Here is a 22,890-nt window from a genome sequence, read left to right on the forward strand (position 1 = left end):
TGTATTTGGGAAATGCCCTCCTTTAGGCCTCAAAATTACTTCAATATTCTTCATTAAGTTACTATTAACCATGCTTCAGGCATTTATTCAAATGTCACTAGTTTTTTGACTAATGTCCTTTTTCTGTTGCAGATTCCCATACAGGATATTGCACCACACTTAGTCATAGTGTCTCCTTAGCCTACTTAGGTCTATGAGTTTGTTAAACTTTACTTGTTTTTCATGACCTTGACAATTTTAAGGAGTTTTTAAGTGTCCGATATTTTGCAGAATGTCTCAATATGGGTTTGATGTTTTCCTCATGGTTACACGGGGGATATAGGTTTTTAGAATTATACACAAACAATAAATCATGGAACACTACATCAAAAACTAATGATGTACTGTATGGTGACTAACATACCATAATAAAAAAATAAAGAATTATACCACAGAGGTGATATGTCCTTATCACTTCCCACCAGGGATACATGCTATCACTATGACTTACCACTAATTTCTCCACTGTAAAGTTACTTTTTTCTCCTTTCCATATTCTGCTCTTTGGAGGCAAGTCACTAAATCTAGCCCACCCTAAGGGGCTACATGTAGTCTCATTGAGGGGAGAATGTCTATGAGATACACAAATTATTAAGAGTACAGAAATTATTTGGGCTTCATTTGTAAGGAAAAATTGTTTACCCTGCCTTTAAATCTAATTTTAAATTAATCTAGAGTAAATAAACTAAAAATCCAGTACTTCAGTCATACTGGCTATATTTCAATGGCTCAGTAATCACATGTAGCACATTGGACAGAGCAGATATAGAACATTCCCATCACTGCAGAAGCTTCTATTGACAGCACTGATTTATTTTTTTTTAAGATTTTATTTATTTATTTATTTATTTATTTATTTGACAGAGAGAGAGCAGCAGAAGGAGAGGGAGAAGCAGACTCCCCACCAAGCAAGGAGCCTGATGCAGGACTTGATCCCGGGACCCCAGGATCATGACATGAGCTGAAGGCAGACACTTAATCAACTGAGCCACCCAGGCACCCTTGACAGCACTGATTTAAATCATTATTTTTCTAACCTTTCTACTCCTCCCTTTCCCTTGTCTTCTTCACTGAGGGACAATTGACATAAACATTATATTAGCCTAGGGTGTACATCATAATGATTTGATATTTGAATATTTGTGTATATTGTGAAATGATCACAATAAGTCTAATGAACATCCATCCATCACCAAATATAGCAACAAATTCTTTTTCTTGTGATGAGAACTTTTTTTTTATTCTATTTATTTATTTGTCACAGAGAGAGAGACAGCCAGCGAGAGAGGGAACACAAGCTGGGGGAGTGGGAGAGATAGAAGCAGGCTCCCTGAGAAGTGTGGAGCCCGATGTAGGGCTCAATCCCAGGACCCTGGGATCATACTCTGAGCCGAAGGCAGATGCTTAACGACTGAGACACCCAGGCGCCCCTATGATGAGAACATTTAAGATTTACTCTTTTAGCAACTTTCAACTATGCAATATGGTATTATCAACTATAGTCACCATGCTGCACATTACCTCCCCATGGCTTATTTTATAACTGGAAGTTCAAAAGTCTGGATCTCCTTCACCCATTTTGCCCACCCCAACCCTTCTTCTTTTCAAATGTATGCAGTTTAAATATGAATTCCTTCTAACTGCTTTAGCTCCACCTTATAATGAGCATAGAGAACAGTATGCAAGAGGTTTGTGAAAGTGCAAGAATGGCATTCTGCACTTTAGGCTCCTGGCCTCCTACACCCTAGTCCCAGCCCTGTTTTTAATTATATTGCTTAATTTTTGAACTCTGTTTTTTTTTCTCAATTATCTTCCTGTTATTGATTTCTAGCTCGATTCCCCCAAAGTCAGTGGGTAGCTACAAACAGCCCTACAGCTAACACCATGATTAATGATGAACTCTTGCATACGAGTCTAAGAGCAAGACAAGTATGGCCATTATAACCACTTCAATTCAACAAAGAACCTGAATAGCCAAGACAACTTTGAACAACAACGCTGGAGAACTTAATCTCCCAGATATTTTTATTAGTCAGCATTCTCCAGAGAGACAGAACCAATAGGATAAAAAGAGAGAGAGATGGGGTTTATGCAATTGTGGAGACCAGAAGTCTCATCATATGCTTTCTGAAAGATAGAGAACCAGGAATGCTAGTGGCGTAATTCAGTCTCAGTCTGAAGGTTCGAGAACCAGGAGCTCTGATGTCCAAAGGCAGAAGAGACGGATGATCCATCTCAAGAAAGGAGAGGGGAAAATTTTTTTCCTTCACTTTTGTTCTCTTAGGGCTCTCAATGGATTAGATTGGATAATGCTCACCCATGTTGCTGAGGGTTTATCTTGCTTACTCAGTCTGCTGATTCAAATGCTAATCTCTAAATGCAAAAGGCTAAAGAGTAAAGCTTCTAGAAGAAAACTTAGAAGGAATATATTTACATCCTTGGTAGACAATAATTTCTTAAATATGATGCACCATGAAGCACCAACCCTAATGTGCATATACACACCCATGAAACCACCTTCTAGGTCAAGATGTGGGACATTTCCAGTGCCCCATGCCCTTCCCAATTGACAGTATAGTTAAAAAAAAAAAAAAAAAAAAAAAAAGATGGGGCACCGGGGTGGTGCAGTCAGTTGGGCATCTGACTCTTGGTTTCAGCTCAAGGTCATGACCTCAGGGTCCTGTGCTCAGTGCAGAGTCTGCTTGAGATTCTCCCTCTGTCTCTGCCCCTCCCACTCCTGCACGTGCGTGCTCTCTCTCTCTCTTTTTCTTTCTCTAAAATAATAAGTAAGTAAATAAATAAGAGAGGGAGCAAGACTTGAATAGGAACTTAGAAGAAGAGGATGATAGTCAAGTGGCCAATGATCATATAAAAAAGTATTCTCCATTCATTACTCATCAGGGAAATGCAGATGAAAACAACAATGTCATAGCACGACAACTTCAAGAGAATGGCCCTAATGGAAAGGACTGACAGTACCAGGTATTTTATCTGCTGCACTGGAATTCTCAATATTGTTGGTGGAAATGTACATTATTTCAATCACTCTGACAAAGTGTTTGGCAGAATCTGCTCTAAAAACTAAATTAGTGTAGTTCTGGAACGTCTCATTAGTATACATATATTCTAGAGAAGTGACTACATATGTCTACCAAAAGACATGCACCAACTCACGGCAGCTTTATTAGAAATAGCAAAAGACTCAGCCTCAAAGTCCATCAGGAGTAAAATGGACATATAAAACTCTACCACATTCATTCAATGGGATTCTACCTAGCAATGAAAAAGAACGTCCTAAGCCTGCATACAGCAAGAATGCATGCATCCCACTTATTTAAAGAAAAACAAAGACAAAAATCTGTTGTGTGATCCCATTTACTTACAGCTTAAAAACAGAAAAACAAAATCTATGGTAGTAGAGGTCAGAATAGTGTTTACTTTTCAGGGACAGGTTGACTGGGAAGGAGCATGAGGAAGCCTTCTAAGCTACTTCTTGACAGTAGGGACCTGAAGAATTGTCACCGTAAAACCTATCACTGACTATTATCATTCACAGCCATGACGTACAGATGGCCTAGCCTCAATTCTGCCTTTCAGTATCCCTAGAGGTGGGTAGAACATAACTTGAGCTATGATGCAGCAGTGGTAACAACTGGAATACCTAGAGTTCATGGCAATCCTGTTTTTAGATTTCACAGGTGACAACTAGAGATCAGTGTTGCTCACAATAGTCGATGCTGCAGTTTGAATCATAAGCTCTGTTTCAGAAGGCAACCCTTCCAATTACTTTGGCTCAAGAAGCTCAATGCTTCTTGGTTTGCTGCTCTGTTTTCCCCTTTGAAGTAAAAAATCGTCTCTGGCATTTGGAACACTGAAAGGCTCTTGTTCTGGTGCCTCCAACAATGATTCATGTAGACTCTGACAGCTCTGAAAATGTTGAGACAGAATGGACAAAGCAAAGTCTTAGTGTTTTCAGGCCATGTTCTGGAATGTGTTTCCACATCAGCAAAAGCTGACGATCTGTAATTGCAAACCTGGCACACACAGTGTTTTGCCAGGCTTACGATTGTCCTTCACATGCTGTAAGAAAACGTGGTCCATTTTGAATGACAATTCGCAAACTTTAACGACAGCGGAGGGCTCCTGGCTAGTATGTACACTTCCAATGTGACACTGCAGCTGGAAGGGAGTGGGAAGTCCGGGGTGGCAGTGCTGGCAGGTGGTGTGGATTTCCCAGCTGTCACCCTTCTGCTTCTCAAGTTCCAAATGGCTCCTCACATGGCTCATAAACTTGACATTCTTTAGAACTTTCAAACAGCTGAGGCATTTAAAGGTTGTGTGAGTCTTCTGTTTTGGCTGCCTGTCTCCTTTACGCTGCCCACAGTGAAAGTAATGAAGTAACGTGATCAGATTTTCTTTCTTAGGATCAACAGTCTGGTTTTGACCTGCTAGACTCAAAAAGTCTGGTTTTTCCAGCCTTTTGAATTTATTTTTTGTGTCTAGATCCATAAGATTGAAATGTGTCCAGTCATTTGCATAAGCCCAAGAAAATAATGCTCCATTCTGAACGTGGGTTAATGAGGATGGGATACCTTTGAGGTTGTGCTCATGCTCACTGTAGGAGAAAAATGACCACAGCTGAGGAATGTCCTCTTGGGATTCCATCACTGAGTTCAGGTCTTTTGGGATTTCCACTGTTTATATTGGAAGTGGGAATTTGAATTTCAAGGACTTCCACTCTTGCCTCCTAAAGAAAGTGCTCCAAGCAGCAAATCTGAGGTACTGTGAGGCATGACTTGTGGTGAGCTCATTGTATAATCAGGTTTAGATGAGGGCTTAAAAATAATAGGAGGATCTATTACTTTCCATTCGGATTGGGGTGGCCACTATGAGTCCCCATGGGTCACGAGGTCTGCAGGCTACAATGCACAAGCAGGATCTTGACTCCAGTAGCCTTTTTTTCTTTCAGAATATCATTCCAGGGTCACTCTGCTCAAAAGGTTTGAAATGACTGGTTTTGAATTTGAAATTGCTCTGATAAAGAGAATTTCTGCATCTTCATTTACACGTTCTACCCTGTGAAAATCAGCTCAGCATCTTCATTTTCCCTGTTCCTGTGTTTGGATTCTGTGTTCTTCTCTGGTGGTTCTGGCTCTTGTCTTTCCTCACATGACAAGGAAAGACCTGCCATTTTCAAACTGGTTTTTCCTTGAAGAGGTCCCTTCAACTTCCAGTGCTTTCTTTTTGTAAATTAGCATCTGAGTAAAACCAATAGTATTTATTTCAAAAACCAAAATTATTACTTTATTTAATCCTCCCCTGAAATGCTGAGATGACTCTTAGCATCCTTATTTTTCACCTGAGGAAACAGGCTCCAACTATGTAGGTGACAAGATAGTCCTAGAGTTACCTCTCCAGCCCCCCAGGTCTCTAGCAATTGCGAGCTCAACATACCTCTTCTGAGGCCATGATTAAGGTGAGGCAAGTGAGGGATTAGGGCACAATATTTAAGGGCAAGATTCAAAGAGGCACAGGTTCAGCATCTCAGAGCACCTGCCTCCTGCATTTCAGCACCCTAGGCATCTCACTGGCCTCCCCCTACTCCCAGGTGTACCGTCTGGGATATCTAAAACTTAAATCTTTTCAGTCCCCTAAAAACAAACAAACAAACAAACAAACAAACAAAAAACAACTTGCCCCTCCTTCAGTGTTCCTTTTCTGAGTAAACACTCCTAGTCACTCAGTTCACAAACTTTGGAGACGTCCTTTGCCAATCTTTCCCCCATACCCCACAGCCAGTCAATGAGCAAACCTTGCCTGCTCTGTTTTCCAAAGATATCCAGAACCCCGACAACCCTCGTCTACCTCTACTGCCCCCTCCCTAATCCAAGACACCATGTTCTCTCCCTAGATCAAGACTACAGGCATCTTATTCTCTCCTTGGATGACATTCGAAAACACCATGTTGTCTCCCTGGATCATTGCAGAAGTTTTCCACCTCATACTTCTTTTGTCATATTTCCCCATAGCGTCCCCAGTGCACCTGTTAAAATATGTAAAAAAAAAACTGGCAGACAGTTTTTTGCTTATAGAACTCCAATGGCTTCCCAACTCACTCAGAAGGCCAATGAACATGAAATGTCAAAAAAGAGCCCTAGGACTTTGGCCCACACCCACCAGTCCTTGCCTTTTCTGCCTCTCCCTCCCTCCATTGCAGGTACTCTGTGAGTCTGGAAGGCACCACGCCCTGTGTTACCTCAGGACTTCTGTGGCTCCCCCTGCCCTGAATGCTCTTCCCCCAGATATCCCCATCCTGGCTTCTGGCCTGCTTTAGGTCCATAGCTTCTCAGCAAGGCTTCCCTAACCATGCTATCAAAAATCACCACCCCTCCCAACTCACATGTCCTACTCACTCCCAACACTATTTCTCAACCTAGTATTTATCACCTGCCTAACACCCAATACAGTTAACCCTAAACACCAGGGTTTCAACTGCACAGGTCCACTTATATGCAAATTTTTTCAATGAATACAGCACAATGCTATAAATGTATTTTCTCTTGAGGTTTTTTTTTTTTTTAAGATTTTATTTTTAAGTAAACCCAACATAGAGCTCGAACTCACAACCCCAAGATCAAGAGTCGCATGCTCTACTGACTCAGCCAGGTGCCCCCCCTCTTGATTTTCTTTTTTTTTTTTTTAAAGATTTTATTTATTTATTTGACAGAGATAGAGACAGCCAGCGAGAGAGGGAACACAAGCAGGGGGAGTGGGAGAGGAAGAAGCAGGCTCATAGCAGAGGAGCCTGATGTGGGGCTCGATCCCACAACGCTGGGATCACGCCCTGAGCCGAAGGCAGATGCTTAACCGCTGTGTCACCCAGGCGCCCCCCCTCTTGATTTTCTTAATAACATTTTCTTTTTTCTAGCTTACTATATTATGAGGATACAATATACAATACATGAAAATACAAAATATGTGTGAGTTGACTGTTGATATTATCAGTAAGGGATCTAGTCAACAGTAGGCTAATAGTAGTTAGACTTTGGCGGAGTCAAAAGATTACACCGATTTTCTACTGCTTAGGGAGTTGGTGCTCCTAACCCCTTCCATGCTGGTCGAGGGTCAACTCTATATAAATGTATCTTGCTTTTGTTTTCTATCTCCACCCACTAGACTGTAAATCGAGGGAGGAAAGGGACTTGTGTTTCCTTTACTGCTGTATCCTAAGTTCCTAGAGCAATGTCTGGCATACTGTCAATGCTAAATCTTTGCTACCCAAATAATTAGTAGCTGTTATCAATATGATCGTATATGTGTACAACAGACACAAACCCACTAATTCCAGGCTCTCCAAGCATTTAGAGCATTAAATCCAAATGATTTAACACTATCATGCGAGAGAAACATTCTAGCCAGTATGTAGGGGTGGGTATGTGTAGTTGAAACAAAAGTTTTGTCAAAGAATACCCTCCCTACAATGGATATGCAACCTTCTATGCTATTAACAGATTTCATCGATGCAAAAGAACAGTTAGTGTTTACATTTTCCCATTTCTAAAAAAAGACTGTGTCTCATCAGTAACATTTAATAGTTTGTTTGGCAGCATATATTCTTTGTATTGTATGGTGATGAGAGAAATAATGTTGTGTCTTACAGTTGATGGCATCTTAGATGCAATGAAAAATTCTAATTTTTTTCCATAAGCTGATTGCGGCCCATTAAATTTATTTTGCAGTTCACTAATAGGATGCTAGCTGCATTTTTTCAAATGGTTTAAGTCAGGGATTGGCTGGCCTCCTGTTTTTGCACAGCCAGTGAGCTAAAATGTTTTTTACATTTTTAAGGGTTTTGTTTTTGTTTTTGTTTTGTTTTGTTTTACTTTATATCAGCCCACTCCTTTCTGAATCTGTTTTCAGGGATCAATGTTCATATGCTGGTTTGCTCTGGTAACCTCTCACCTTCTTCACTCTCCCTTCCCTCAGCATCTTCTAAACTGAATCTCAGGCTATCCCTCCGGATGCCCTTACAGCCCTCTTTGCCTACCGATTTCTTCGGGGAAGAAAAGGCTTCAAGCTCTCCTGACAGCCAAAAGAAATATTTGTAGTCCCACTCCTTCCAGTGCATCCAAGTCACAGAATTAGAACAGAAATCCAGTTTGCTAATTAAAATGTTCTAAAGTGCCATGATCTGATATGACTTTAAAAATACCTCTCTTACCAAACTAACATGTTGTACATCTTAAACTTACACAGTATTATGTCAATAAAGCTGGATAAACAGATGAACAACTAAAATGTCATTCTGTGTAAATGTGACAAATGAAACTCAAAGTGGTATTGTAACAGAGGGTCCTTAATCTTGCCTGGGAGCTATGGAAGAACTGTCTTTTGGGCCTTTCAAGTAGCTCCGGGCATTTCCAGTAGGAAAGCAGGGTTAAATGAAGTGACAGGTTTTCCACAGTAGAAAGTCCCAATGGTGAGAAAGTCCTCCTGGACCCCCATAGTTTCCTACTACTTTGTCCTGTCCCACTCTGTTCCAGCCACACAGCCCTTCTTGCATTAGGACCTTTGCACTTGATAGTAATATTTAAAGTTGTAAAATATGATAAAGGCAAATAAAGCACAACTGTGTGGTTATTGGGCCTGTGAACTATCAGTTAGGCACTTCAAATTTAAAGATATGTTAATTTGGGCACCTTGGTAGCTCAGTTGGTTAAGCATCCGCCTTTGGCTTAGGTCTTGCATGATCCCAGGGTCCTGGGATGGAGTCCTACATCCAGCTCCCTGCTCAGCAGGGAGTCTACTTCTCCCTCCCTGCCCTCTCCTGTTCTGTCTCTTGCTTTCTCTTTTCCAAATAAATAAATAAACAATCTTAAAAAAAAGGTATGTTAATTAAATTTAGTTTTTATTTTTTTATAAGATTTTATTTTTAAGTAATCTTTACAGCCAATGTGTGGCTCAAACCTACAAGCCTGAGACTGAGTCACTTGTTCCACCAACTGAACCAGCTTGGTGCTCCAAGATGTGTTAATTTTACAATTCACTAGTTCATAACGTAGTCAGTGGTACCATGTAAATTGGGATGATGTGGAATAATAGGGTCCAAAACTCTCCATAGAGAGATTTTAGTAGTGATTTTAGTGATTTTAGTAGTAGCTCAGTCTTGGAATCAGCCCAAATCCGACCTCCCACCTCCCACCCCTAAAAGTGGTATTTTAGCTTATCACTTTTGTAAGCCATTTAATCTATGAGGTCTAAGCCTGTGGTTTTCATCCTGTTACACATTAGAATTGCCCAGGGAACTCTTAGAAACACACTTGCCCAAACCAGCTGATGGCCAATTAGATAAAAATTTAAGGGAGTCCCTTTACAAATCCTCAACAGCCATGTGCCCTCCACCTGAGAAAACGCCAGTGGCTTTGGGAATTCCTCTTCCCACTTCCACCTAACAGGAGAAAGGCTTTCCCTTCACTTTTTCAGATCCATTTTAGCGTGCATAGCTCAGGGTGTCAATTCCTCCCTGGGCAACAATCAACATGACAATTTGGAACAGAGGTAAGAACAGGAATGCCACCTCTAATGACTGCATAATAATGCTTCTGATTTGGGGCATATAGCCCAGAAGACATTCAGAGGAGTAACTGAAGCTACTACAAGAAAACCCCTTCTATTCTCATGGACTTATTTATTATATATTTTTCAACATTTCCATCTGTAAAAACTAAAAGTAGAATCCATATTGAAGCCTGTCTCATTCTAGAGTGCTGATTCTCAGTGAGGGGCAATTTGTTCCTTAAGGGCATTTGATAATGTCTGGAAATGTTTTGTTTTGTTTTTAAGATTTTGTTTATTTATTTAGAAAAAGAGAACACACAAGTGGGGGGAGGGGCAGAGGAAAAGGAGAAAGAATCTCAAGTGGACTCTCCACTGACCACAGAGCCTGACTCGAGGCTCTGTCTCATGATGTTGAGATGATAACCCAAGCTGAAATCAAGCGTCGGACGCTTGACCAACTGAGCCACCCAGGTGCCCCTGGAGATGTTTTTTGACTGTCATGGTATTTCAATTATCACTATTAGCATCTCGTGGGTGGAGATCAAGGATATTGTTAAAACATCCTACAATACTCAGAATGCCCTCCCTGCCATGACCCCACCACCACCACCACAACAAATTATCCAGCTCAAAATGTCAATAGTGCCTGGGTTAAGAAACCCTGGTCCAGAGTGAAAGAAACTGCCCCACTCCTTCTCTGCATGATGTCCTTGGCAACCACTTTATAGCAAGGAGTCAGCATTCCTGACCAAGTGCTAAGATAGTTATCTGATAAACTTCAATAGGACCAAAATGTATTTTTGAAAATTAGTCATCCTTTCCCTGAGATGACTGCCAGTGAAGTTATTGACATTTAATCTTTTCCTTTTAGATTTGGTGTTAACGATGGTGATGACTAACTCTTCTATTTTCCTACAAAATGTTCCTAACAAGAGTGAATCTTTGATTTGGCTTGCTTGAAACCTTTCCCTTTGCAGCAAGACTGTAATAAAATGTAAGTGTTAAGTGTTTGTAACTAAATCATCTTGCGAGGTTTCTTTTTACTGTAGAAATAAGAGCTATTTTTTCCAATAAGATTTTATGTCTAAAAATTACCTGTAAAAATTTATAATATATTTACATGGTTTTATCAGTTCTATATTATTAATCATTATAATGGTAAATCAATAAAAAAAATTGGGGCCTTGTGCTTCCAGGAAATTATTTTTTGAATTTCAGCATCAATGTATAAATATGAGAAATAGGAGAGCATACAGAGAAGGTAAACAATAAGACTTTCAAGCATAAAATAGATCGTGTTCTATAAAATCCTATGGGGGAAGTGGACTAAATGAGAAAAAAAAAAAAAACAATGTACATGTTCTGTCCATTACTAAGAGCTCCTTCTCATATTTTTAAAATGGATGATGGTGAATATCAGAACCCTATGTTATTTACATTCTTTTGGATACATTTAAAAGAGTGATATTAAGGGGCACCTGGGTGGCTCAGTCATTAAGCGGCTGCCATCGGTTCAGGGCGCGATCCCAGGGTCCTGGGATCGAGTCCCACACTGGGCTCCCTGTTCTGCCAGGAGCCTGCTTCTTCCTCTCCCACTCCCCCTGCTTGTGTTCCCTCTCTCGTTGGCTGTCTCTCTCTTTCAAATAAAGAAATAAAATCTTAAAAAAAAAAAAGAGTGATATTAACAGTTTTATTTATTTAAAATGTCCATTTTTATTTTAGGCCAGAAATCACATCCTTTACAAGGTTTAAACTTATGATGAAAAAAATTTAGGTGTCTACTTAAAAATGTTTGGTACTGAATATAGATTTGCAAAAATAGTTTAGAGGAAAAGAAAAAAAAATGACTACTTACAGGTTTAGTTCCATGCCTCTAAGAGATTTGTCAAACCTCACAATCTCCCAGGACACTGTCAGACAGATTCCAAGGCTGCATCTCACACCAGGGAGACTCAGATGGCCAATCTGGGGAATCTGCATGTTCAATGTTTGCCTCTTTTGATTCTTATGCAAAAATATTTTAGGCAGCCTTGATCTCTCCAACATAATTAAAATATTTATACACCCACTCCTTCAAGGGAAGCCCAAGGTTGTGTGAGGTCAAGAATTCCTTTTCCTTCATTGATCTGACACACTGAGCACCTATTTCAGGACAAACATATTGTTGGGTGACCCAATAGATAATTTAAAGTTGGTGTTTGAGCTGGGGACTTCTCTCCCCCTCAGAGTCTTCAGGAAGGACCCGCAACTCCTTTTCAGGGGCTTCTGAATGTCCGGGAATGTTCAGGAAGGCTGGGATTTATAAGCAAAGCCCAGGGATCTGGGTCCAAACCTCTCAATTTGAGAAGCACTTTTGAATAACCTGGGCTGTGCTCCTTAAGTGTCAATGAATCTCAGGAATCACCTACAGGTCTTGTGAAGGTGTAGATTCTTGCTCAGGAGTTCTGGGTGGAGCCTGAGGGTGTGAATTTCTAACAAGCTCCGAGATGACGCCCGTGCCTCTTGGTTGCAGACCAAATATTGAACAGGAAGGACTAGGCAGCTTTTAAAAAGTACCGATGGCCTGGTTGATTCTGTTGATCCTACTTTAAAATGTGAGGGGAAATACCTGTGTTCTAGCCGTCTACTGTAGCTAAGAAAAGGAGGAAAAACAAATTATAAGCCATATAGCAGAATGGTCTGAAATCTAATTACCTGACCTACAAAAGGAACTTAAAATGTTAAGTTATGAATAAGCAAGAGAGCTCAAGTTCAATCTGCTCTGTGTACACTGGGAGAGTCCGCGGAGGGAAGTGACTATTTATCCAAAGTGGTTTCCATGGAGAAAATGGGATGCCTTCTGCAGACTGCAGACCAACTTATCAGAAGGAATTTGGGCCTGTAGCCAATAAAGGAATGTGAGTAGGGAGAGGGCCAGAAAGAGGGAATATGCTATTCCTTAGTTCTCTCCACCTCCAGGAGCCTCCATGAAATGAGCTTTGGGCACAAGGACTCGCTGGAGTCAGTGAAAAGAATGTCTGGTTTTGATTTCATCAAAGCCTGTCACCACAGGGGCTGCCTGTCACCAGCTAACATCAGGATACTTCTGGGCAGCATGCTGGGCTCAGGAAATTGCCTACTCCCAATTTTCCTTCCCTAAGTAGCCCCATGGCCAAAGGAGCCCAGTTCATAATCAAAGGAGGCAGCTCTTTGACCTCAACGCTGTCTCTGGGACCCAAGGTCACGATAGTGAGGGTGATATATGGTCATTTTGATTATTCACCACCAGGGAGGGCTGGGTGTCTCAGACAGTCTGTGAAATTTGTACCCAGGAGGTGAGTCCACAGGACTGAGGGTCTTCCTTAAATGCAGACAAAAGCTATGTGGAAATCCGTCTCTAGGACACGGCTCAAGGAGGCACCAATGGTTCATGAGGGCACCAATCAGGGTGGTCAGCTTTTGTTGCCTTTCTCCCTCTCCAGGGGAGGTCATGGCTCTCCCAAGATTCTCACAAACTTTTTCCTCTTCCCCTCTTCCTGGGAAAGCTTTATCTCAAGAGACCTGACTTTTGTAATCAATGGCAGTGCCTTTGGCTTCCTGCTGCTTTTGTTCTCAGTTCTGTTTTGTCTTGCCCCTGGAGTAAGAAATCACAGTGGGATGGTTTCCCAGCTTAAATGCAGGGGTAGGGCACAGAGGGATCAAAATGCACAGAAACAACAAATTTAATAAATGATAACTTATATCACCTGCTTGCAAAACAGTAGGGAAATACTAATTTCCAGGCATTCCTAGATGATAAATTATGGTGGCCCCTGTTAGCTCCAGCTCCTTCAGGTGCAAAAAAGGGAGAGATAGAGGGAGCTCCCAACTCTAATGGGTACCCCCAAGGAAGAGAACCTGAGAAGTGGTCCCAGCAAAGTGCCCTGATGAACGGGCTGAGTTAGTTACAAGTCTTAGCATTGCAAGGATGGCAGAGAAGCAGTCTTTAGGAAAATGCTGTCTTTACCAGGTGGGTTAATTTAAAAACTCTAACTTACAGATGAATCATGCCAAGGAGAAAAACTCCAAGTTAAATCAAACACTGAAATCCCGAAATTGGATGTGATTCTTTCTTTGTGATTGGGAATGGATTTCAGTCAGCCTTTGAATAAATATTTTATCTTGTAAGCATTTTTATTAATTTAAAAACAAAATAAAATAAAGCATGTGTGTGGGGGGGATATTAGTGGCATAAAAGCATGTTTATAACAATGTGTTCAGGGATAATACATTGTGCCTTAAGAAACACTTTTCAATTAAAAGTCATACTTATAAAGAGTTAAAAATAAAATTAAACAACACAAAAGATCATTCTTCAGTTGTAAAGTCTCCCTCCTGCTCAAGACCACAGTTACCTGCCTCCATTTCCAAAATAAACTACTGCTAAGAATTTCTCATGGGTCCTTCAAAGCACATTGTCTTCATCTAGAAGTATGCTTCCCCTTTTCCCCTGACATTTTATGCAAATAAATTTTCATACCCTGCATCGAAATTGAGCCTTATTAACATAATTTTACTGAATGATTTCAACTTGGATGGGGAGAAATCCATCAGGGACCTTGAGGATTATTGTCATGTGATTTCAAAGATTCAGAGGCAAACAAGAATGCACCTTCTCTTCTGAGGAGTTTGTGGGGAAATATTACAAAAGGAGGCAAGAGATCCTTCGTTAACAAAAAGGCTGGGCTATCCCAAACTCAAAAGTCAAAGCAACTTATGTATAAATATCAGAGGACGCTGTTTGGACATATCTGTATTTGCTGATTGTATGTTTCCATTAGAATAGTTTCTACTCCAAGGCTTTTCCAAAGGTGACTCATAGTGCCATAAGATCCCATCTTTACCCTCAAGAATGACTGAATTACTAAAAACCTCATCAGAAGCAGGAGACATTTTTGGGGAAACTTACCTTTTAGTCAACATCACTGTCGTCCAAGCTGAATACTCAGTGTTTGAGCCTCCGAGAAACACTAACTACTTCATTGACTTGGTATCTGAGAGAGCACTTAATACGAAGATCACTACAGGGAGCATATTGAACCTGAATAGCAAAATTATCTGATGGAGCCTCCATATACTTGTCCTTAGAGTCTCCTTCTTCATCAGTGAAGTAGAAATAATATTCGGATTCTGGACATCAATTACAATGCATAGGTTTGGGGTTTTTTTTCCCTCCCACCAAACATTTCTGTGAAACCAGCTGGGTGTCCTGCAATTCAACTCAATTCTGACGCTATCTACGTGGAGATAGAATCAGATCACACAGGTTAAGGGCCTGGTCCCCCAAGACTGCCTCTTCAGATGCCAGTGTCAAGTCCAGGTTGTCACCTGTGCTTCTGACTGACTAGCTATGAATTCAGAGTTCCCACAATCCCTTCCTTGGTTTTGATTCACTTGCTAGAGGCCCAGAAAACTCAGGAAGCCAGTTTACTCATTAGATTGCAGGTTTATTATAAAAGGATAGAATTTAGGAAGAGCCAGATGGAAGAAATGTATAAGGTGAGGCATGGGAGAAGGACACTAAGCTTCCAAGCCCTCGAGGAGCACACCAGTCCCCAAATCTCCACATGTTCACCAACCTGGAAGCACTCCAAATTCCATCTTTTTGGGTTTTTATAGAGGTCTCAGTACAAAAGCACGATTGATTAAATCATTGGCTATTGGTGATTGAACTCAATCTCCAGCCCTTCCCCTCCCCAGAGGCCAGGGGTGAGACTGAAAATTTCAACCCTCTAACCACATGGTTGGCTTCATAGGCAAACAGCCCCCATCCTTCCTTGCTTTCCAAAAGTCACATTAACATAACAAAAGACACCTTTATTGCTTTCACCACTTGGGAAATACCAAAGGTTTCTGTGCCAGAAAGAGGAATAAGGATTTATATTTCTTTTTTTTTTAAAGATTTTATTTATTTATTCCACAGAGATAGAGACAGCCAGCGAGAGAGGGAACACAAGCAGGGGGAGTGGGAGAGGAAGAAGCAGGCTCATAGCAGAGGAGCCTGATGTGGGGCTCGATCCCATAACGCCGGGATCACACCCTGAGCCGAAGGCAGACGCTCAACCGCTGTGCCACCCAGGTGCCCCAGGATTTATATTTCTTATTACCAATCACAACATCATATATACTCAAGAGAAATGATCTTGGGATTGAATGAGGTTGTGCTCAGTAAGTGGTAGCTTTTACTCCACATTAAAATTTGTGAAATAGGAGGGATAGTATCTGAGACTCTCTTTTAATCCCCTGGGCCCTGCTGTGTAGGTTGTGTTTCCGGAAGTTGCCATAGCACAGTCTCAGGAAATGGAAATGCTTGAGGTGGGGGGCCAGCCTATAGTGGCTCATAATCGCACCCATGTTTCAGCCTGACTAATCCATTCCTGAGGCCATTGTGACCTTCCAAGTACCATGGAGAAGGCAATCCTGTCACCTTACATCCTAGGTACTCTTGGTACCTAGCACAGGATTTAGTAGATTAGAAACAGGTAATGAACTTCTGTTTATTTGGCTAATGGTTGATAAGCCTTTTAGTATTTGTTATTGCATAAATGAGCAAACCAGCACAATTTCATCACATTTCACATTCACTCTTTCTATATCCTATGGGTTGACACCCACCAATTACAACAGGCACCCTACTGTGGAGCATAGGCTCCTTGCTCAGTGAGCTTGAAGGCTTGTTAAGCAATAGTAGTTATCTGTCAATCGTATTTCATACCTGTCCTTTTCCATTTTGGCCTTTTTAAGGGATTGTGTAGAAGCACTCCTCTACCCCTCGGCTAAAGCACTGGCCACATTGAGCTAGGAGGAAGGAAGAAGCAAACATAGCATATAATTCTTCACCTAGGAGTAAGATGAAGAAAATATAGGTCCGTCTCATCAAAGCAAGATAGGATGTTGTTAACCTTGAAATAAAACTGTCAGATATTTGGGGGATGAGGGAATGGGGAAAGTGGGTAAAGGGGAGTGGGAAGTACAGGCTTCTAGTTATGGAAGGAACAAGTCACGGGGATGAAAGGTATAACATAGGGAATATAGTCAATGGTGTTGTAATAGTGGCAATGGTGCCAGATGGTAGCTACACTCGTGATGAATACAGCATCACAAATAGAGTTTTTGAATCACAATGTTGTACACTTGAAACTAATACAACACTGTGCATCAACTATCCTTCAATAGAAAAAATTAAAAGTATAAAAATGCTAAAAAGAAAGAAAGAAGAAAAAAACTCAGTTATTTAACCAGTGAAATAATTCAGGAATAGCAGAGAATTGGAATTCACAACCAAGAAGTTGTGGCAAAACCATAGGCAAGTCTGGAGAACAAAGCAGAGGACTGCACTTTTATAGAGGAAAGGTGGGCTGAGGGCTGGGAAGGGTTATTACAAACAAAAATTCCATCAGAGTAGGCTAGGAGCTAAAAGTATAGTGGCTTTTCATCTGCTGAGTTGGGACTGTCACTCATTGGCTGGGCTGTTGCTGAGAGAGGAGAGCAACTTCCTTCCTCCTGCAGCAGCAGAAAAACATCTTCTTCCTGTTGGGAGCAGAAGGTTGGTCTCTTTCTGCTGGGTCTGCACAGGACTCAAGGAGTGGTAGGCAAGAGAGGACCCCTTTCTGGTCTCTAGACTCCATTTTAGTGAGGTTTCTCTCTTTTTTTTATGTTCAGTTAGCCAACATATAATAAATCATTAGTTTTTGATGTAGTGTTCAATGATTCATAGTTGCATATAACACCCAGTGCTCATCACCACACGTGCCCTCCTTTATACTCATCGCCCTGTTATCCCATCCTTTCATCCTCCTTGCCTTTGAAACCCTCAGTTTGGTTCCTGGATTCCAAAGTCTGTCATGGTTTTTCTCCTTCTCTGATTTCTTCCCATTCAGTTTTCCCTCCCTTCCCCTGTGGTCCTCCACACTATTAATTTTCAAAATATAGGATAGTCTGTGGACTAGAATAAGGCTGTCTGGGTGCTCACCAAGGCCATGAGTAAGTGGGGCCTGTAGACATCTGACAGACCCTGGGATCCACCAGGCACTTGTGCATTTCATATGAAATCCACACTGACATATTCAGGACCCACACAGTGCGGATGACCTGCATTTCCACAGTCTGCCCATGACATAGACGCAGGGACCTATGTCCCTGCTCTTTCTCAAGACTATTAGATTTATTGAAGAAAACATTGCAGAAAAGTCTTGTGGACAATGGCTTTGTGCTCCAGCCCTTTGAGGTCCTGCTTCATCATATTAAATTCTGTTTGTCCAAATGCTGAGTCGCCTCTCCTTTTGTTCTGCTCTTTCTAAATTCATCTTGACAACTCTTAGGTATCTGGACCAACAGCCTCCTGAGAGAACCCCAGGTTTGTCTCCTCTCAATGCTGAAGTTCTCTCTCTGGAGCAGCAAATGAATCCCAACCAGAATCGAGCTCAGCCTGAGGGGCCTCCTGATGCTCAGTTGACTTATCTTTTTAAGTTTCACGGCCCAAGATCACCAGTAAGACACAGGATTGGTCAGGTAATGAAATATGCTTCTCACAATGATTTCATGTCAGTGGCAGAGTCTGGGCTATTTCTCTTTCTTTCTGATTGTACAGCCACCACCCTTGTCCTCAGTAGTAGTAGTAGCTGTAATCTGGGTTTGTAATACTGATCCAGGGGATGCCTGGGTGGCTCAGTAGGTTGTGTCCAACTCTTGATTTCAGCTCAGGTCTTGATCCCTGGGTCTTGAGTTCAAGCCCTGTATTGGGCTCTGCACTGGCTGGAGCCTACTTTAAAAAAAAAAAAAAAAAGGAGGAGGAGTTAAGATGGCAGAGGGGTAGGGATCCCCTTTTCCAGCTGGTCCCCTGAGTCGGGGTACCAGACCATCCTGAAAACCCACGGAATCAGCCAGAGACAAAGGAAGATACATCTGGATCTCTACAAATTAACATCTCCAGCGATGAGTATTGAGGTATGAAGCGGGGAGCCGTGAATCTGTGCACAGATATTGGCAGATAAATGGAAGGGGGAGGGAGCCTCTGTGCTCGGGTGCCAGGAAGCAGTAGCCACCTGCACTGGGGAGTAGGCAGGACTCGCGGACTAGCACCCATGAGAGAGCAGACTGAGACCGTGAACCTGGCAACGCATGTGCAACCAGACTGAAAACCAGTGCTCCGGAGCGCCCCCGAGCCATACTGAAACAGGGAGCTCGGGAGCGCACGGGGGCGGCTGGTGGCTGGGGGTGTTAGAAACATAAAGGACAGAGACGTGCCGGCCCTGGAAGTGAGGGCTGGGACGCCGGCTGTGGGGTGGACAACCCGGGTCGCTGCAGGGTTTTAGCAGCACCAAACAGAAACAGAGTTAAAGAGGCCAGGAAAGCTCAGTGGAGAATGGACTGCAATCTCTCTGTTCTGAGACAGAGGTTGAGATTTGGCCACTGCTGCTCTGACTCTCAGAAGAGGCACAGCAAACCACCAGGGAAAGAAGTCAGAGAACAAAAGCCTGAAAATACCAGCTCACATTGTGCCCATCCCCATCCCCCCTCGCCAGGGACAGGGATAATCTACCCAAAAAGGGTTGCCTGAGTATCACTGCGGCAGGCCCCTCCCCCAGAAGGCAGCCTGAAAAATCAAGAAGCCCACATCCCTAAGGTCCCTATAAAACATGTGCACACTGCCTGGGTCCTGGTCAATAATTTGGGCTCTGTACATCCCTGCAACCTCTCCTCAGCAGAATGACGAGAAGGAGAAATCCCCCCCAGCACAGAAAAGACAATGAGTCTGTGGCCCCTGCCACAGAACTGATGGATATGGATATAACCAAATTGTCAGAAATGGAGCTCAGAGTACCAATGGTCAAGATGATGTGTAGACTTGAAAAAAATATTAACAAGAATATAAAATCTCTAATGGCGGAAATGAGAGTGAATCTGGCAGAAATTAAAAATGCTATGAATCAAATGCAGTCAAAACTAGATGCTCTGACGGCCAGGGTAAATGAGGCAGAAGAACGAATTAGTGAATAGGAGGATGGGATGGTAGAAGGGAAAGCTAAAACAGAAACTTGGCTCAGAAAAATCCAATCTCAAGAATATGGGTTACGGGAGATTACTGACTCAATGAAACGTTCCAATGTCAGAATCATCGGCATTCCTGAGGGCATGGAGAAAAACAGAGGTCTAGAAGAGCTATTTGAACAAATTGTAGCTGAAAACTTCCCTAATCTAGCAAAGGAAACAAGCACTCGTGTCTAAGAGGAAGAGAGGACCCCTCCCAAGCTCAACCACGACAAACCTATGCCACGTCACGTCATAGTACAATTCACAAATATTAGATCCAAGGATACAGTACTGAAAGCGGCCAGGGCAAAGAAATTTCTCACGTACCAAGGTAAAGGTATCAGAATTACGTCAGACCTGTCTACACAGACCTGGAATGAGAGAAACAGTTGGGGGGGCATTTTTAAAGCTCTTTCAGAGAAAAACATGCAGCCAAGGATCCTTTATCCAGCAAGGCTGTCATTCAGAATTGATGGAGAGATAAAGACCTTCCAGAATCGCCAGTCACTGACCAATTTTGTAACCATGAAACCAGCCCTACAGGAGATATTAAGGGGGTTCTATAAAACTAAAAAGGCCCCAAGAGTGATAGAGAACAGAAAGTTACAATCTATAGAAACAAAGACTTTACAGGCAACATGACATCATTCAAATCATATCTCTCAATAACCATTCTCAATGTGAATGGCTTAATGCTCCCATAAAACACCACAGAGTTGCAGATTAGATAAAAAGACATTACCCATCCATTTGCTTTCTACAAGAGACTCATTTTGAACCTAAATATACATCCAGACTGAAAGTGAAGGGATGGAAAACCATTTTTCATGCCAATGGACCTCAAAAGAAAGCTGGGGTAGCAATTCTCAGATCAGAAAGATTGGATTTTAAACTAAAGACTGTACTTAGAGATACAGAAGGGCACTATATTATTCTTAAAGGATGTATCCTACAAGTGGATACAACAATTATAAATATCTACACACCCAACGGGGGAGCAGCAAGATACACAAGCCAACTCTTAACCAGAATAAAGAGACATATAGATAAAAATACGTTAATAGTAGGGGACCTCAACACTCCACTATCAGCAATAGATAGATCACCTAAGCAGAAAATCAACAAAGAAACAAGAGCTTTGGATGCCATACTAGACCAGATGGACCTTATAGATATATATAGAACACTAAACCCCAGAACAACAGAATACTCATTCTTCTCGAATTCACATGGAATGTTCTACAGAATAGATCATATGCTGGGTCACAAAACAGGTCTCAACCGATACCGAAAGACTGAAATTATTCCCTGCATATTCTCAGACCACAATGCTTTGAAATTGGAACTCAACCACAAGGAAAAATTTGGAAGAAACTCAAACACTTGGAAACTAAGAACCATCCTGCTCAAGAATGATTCGATAAACCAGGATATCAAAAATCAACTTAAACTATTTATGGAGACCAACAAGAATGAAAACACAGGGGTCCAAAACCTATGGGACACTGCGAAGGCAGTCCTAAGGGGAAAATACATAGCCATTCAAGCCTCACTCAAAATAATAGAGCAATCTAAAATGCAGTTTTTATATTCTCACCTCAAGAAGCTGGAAAAGCAACAGAGGGACATGCCTAATCCACACATGAGAAAGCAGTTGATCAAGATTAGAGCAGAGATCAATGAATTAGAATCCAGGAGCACAGTAGACCAGATCAACAGAACTAGAAGCTGGTTCTTTGAAAGAATAAATAAAATTGATAAGCCACTGGCAAGACTTATTCAAAAGAATAGACAAAGGACCCAAATTAATAAAATTATGAATGAAAAGGGAGAGGTCACAACCAACACCAACGAAATAGGAAGGATCATTAGAAATTTTTATCAACAGCTTTATGCCAATAAATTAAACAACTTGGAAGAAATGGATGCCTTCCTGTACACCTATAAATTACCAAGATTGAAACAGGAAGAAATTGATTTTTTAAACAGACCAATTAATTATGAAGAGATTGACAATGATCAAAAACCTCCCAAAAAACAAGACTCCAGGGCCTGATCGATTCCCCGGGGAATTCTTCCAAACATTCAAAGAAGAAATAATACCTATTCTCCTGAAGCTCTTTCAAAAAATAGAAACAGAAGGAAAACTACCAAACTTAATCTATGAGGCCAGTATTACCTTGATCCCCAAACCAGGGAAAGACCCCATCAAAAAGAATTACAGACCGATATCCCTGATGAATATGGACGCCAAAATTCTCAACAAGATTCTAGCAAATAGGATCCAACAATACATTAAAAGGATTATCCATCATGACCAAGTGGGATTCATGCCTGGGATGCAAGGGTGGTTCAACATTCGCAAATTGATCAGCGTGATTGATCATATCAACAAGAAAAGAGTCAAGAACCATATATTCCTCTTAATTGATGAGGAAAAGCATTTGACAAAATACAGCATCCTTTTCTGATTAAAACCCTTCAGAGTGTAGGCATAGAGGGTACATTCCTCAATTTCATATAAACCATCTATGAAAAGCCTACAGCAAATTTCATTCTCAATGGGGAAAAGCTGGAAGCCTTTCCCTTAAGATCAGGAACATGACAAGGACGCTCACTCACGCCATTATTATTCAACATAGTACTAGAAGTCCTTGCAACAGCAATCAGACAACAAAAAGGGATAAAAGGTATCCAAATTGGCAAAGAAGAAATCAAACTGTCTCTCTTCGCAGATGACATATTACTCTATATGGAAAAGCCAAAAGAATCCACCCCCAAACTACTATAGTTATAGAGCAATTCAGTATTGTGGCAGGATACAAAATCAATGCTCAGAAATCAGTTGCATTTCTATACACGAACAATGAGACTGAAGAAAGAGAAATTAGGGAACCCATTCCATTTACAATAGCATCAGAAATCATACGTTATCTCGGAATTAACTTAACAAGAGACGAAAAGGAACTATATTCTAGAAACTACAAATCACTCTTGAAAGACATTGAAGAAGACACAAAAAGATGGAAAAAGATTCCATGCTCATGTATCAGAAGAATTAACATTGTTAAAATGTCCATGCTACCCAGAGCAATCTACACTTTCAATGCCATCCCAATCAAAATACCAATGCCATTTTCCAAAGAACAGGAACAAACAGCCCTTAAATTTGTGTGGAACAGAAAAGGCCCCGAATCGCCAAGAAAATGTTGAAAAGGAAAAACAAAGCTGGGGGCATCAAGT

This window comes from Ailuropoda melanoleuca, unplaced genomic scaffold (genome assembly GCF_002007445.2).
Source record: "Ailuropoda melanoleuca isolate Jingjing unplaced genomic scaffold, ASM200744v2 unplaced-scaffold2250, whole genome shotgun sequence".
NCBI classification, from domain to species: domain Eukaryota; kingdom Metazoa; phylum Chordata; class Mammalia; order Carnivora; family Ursidae; genus Ailuropoda; species Ailuropoda melanoleuca.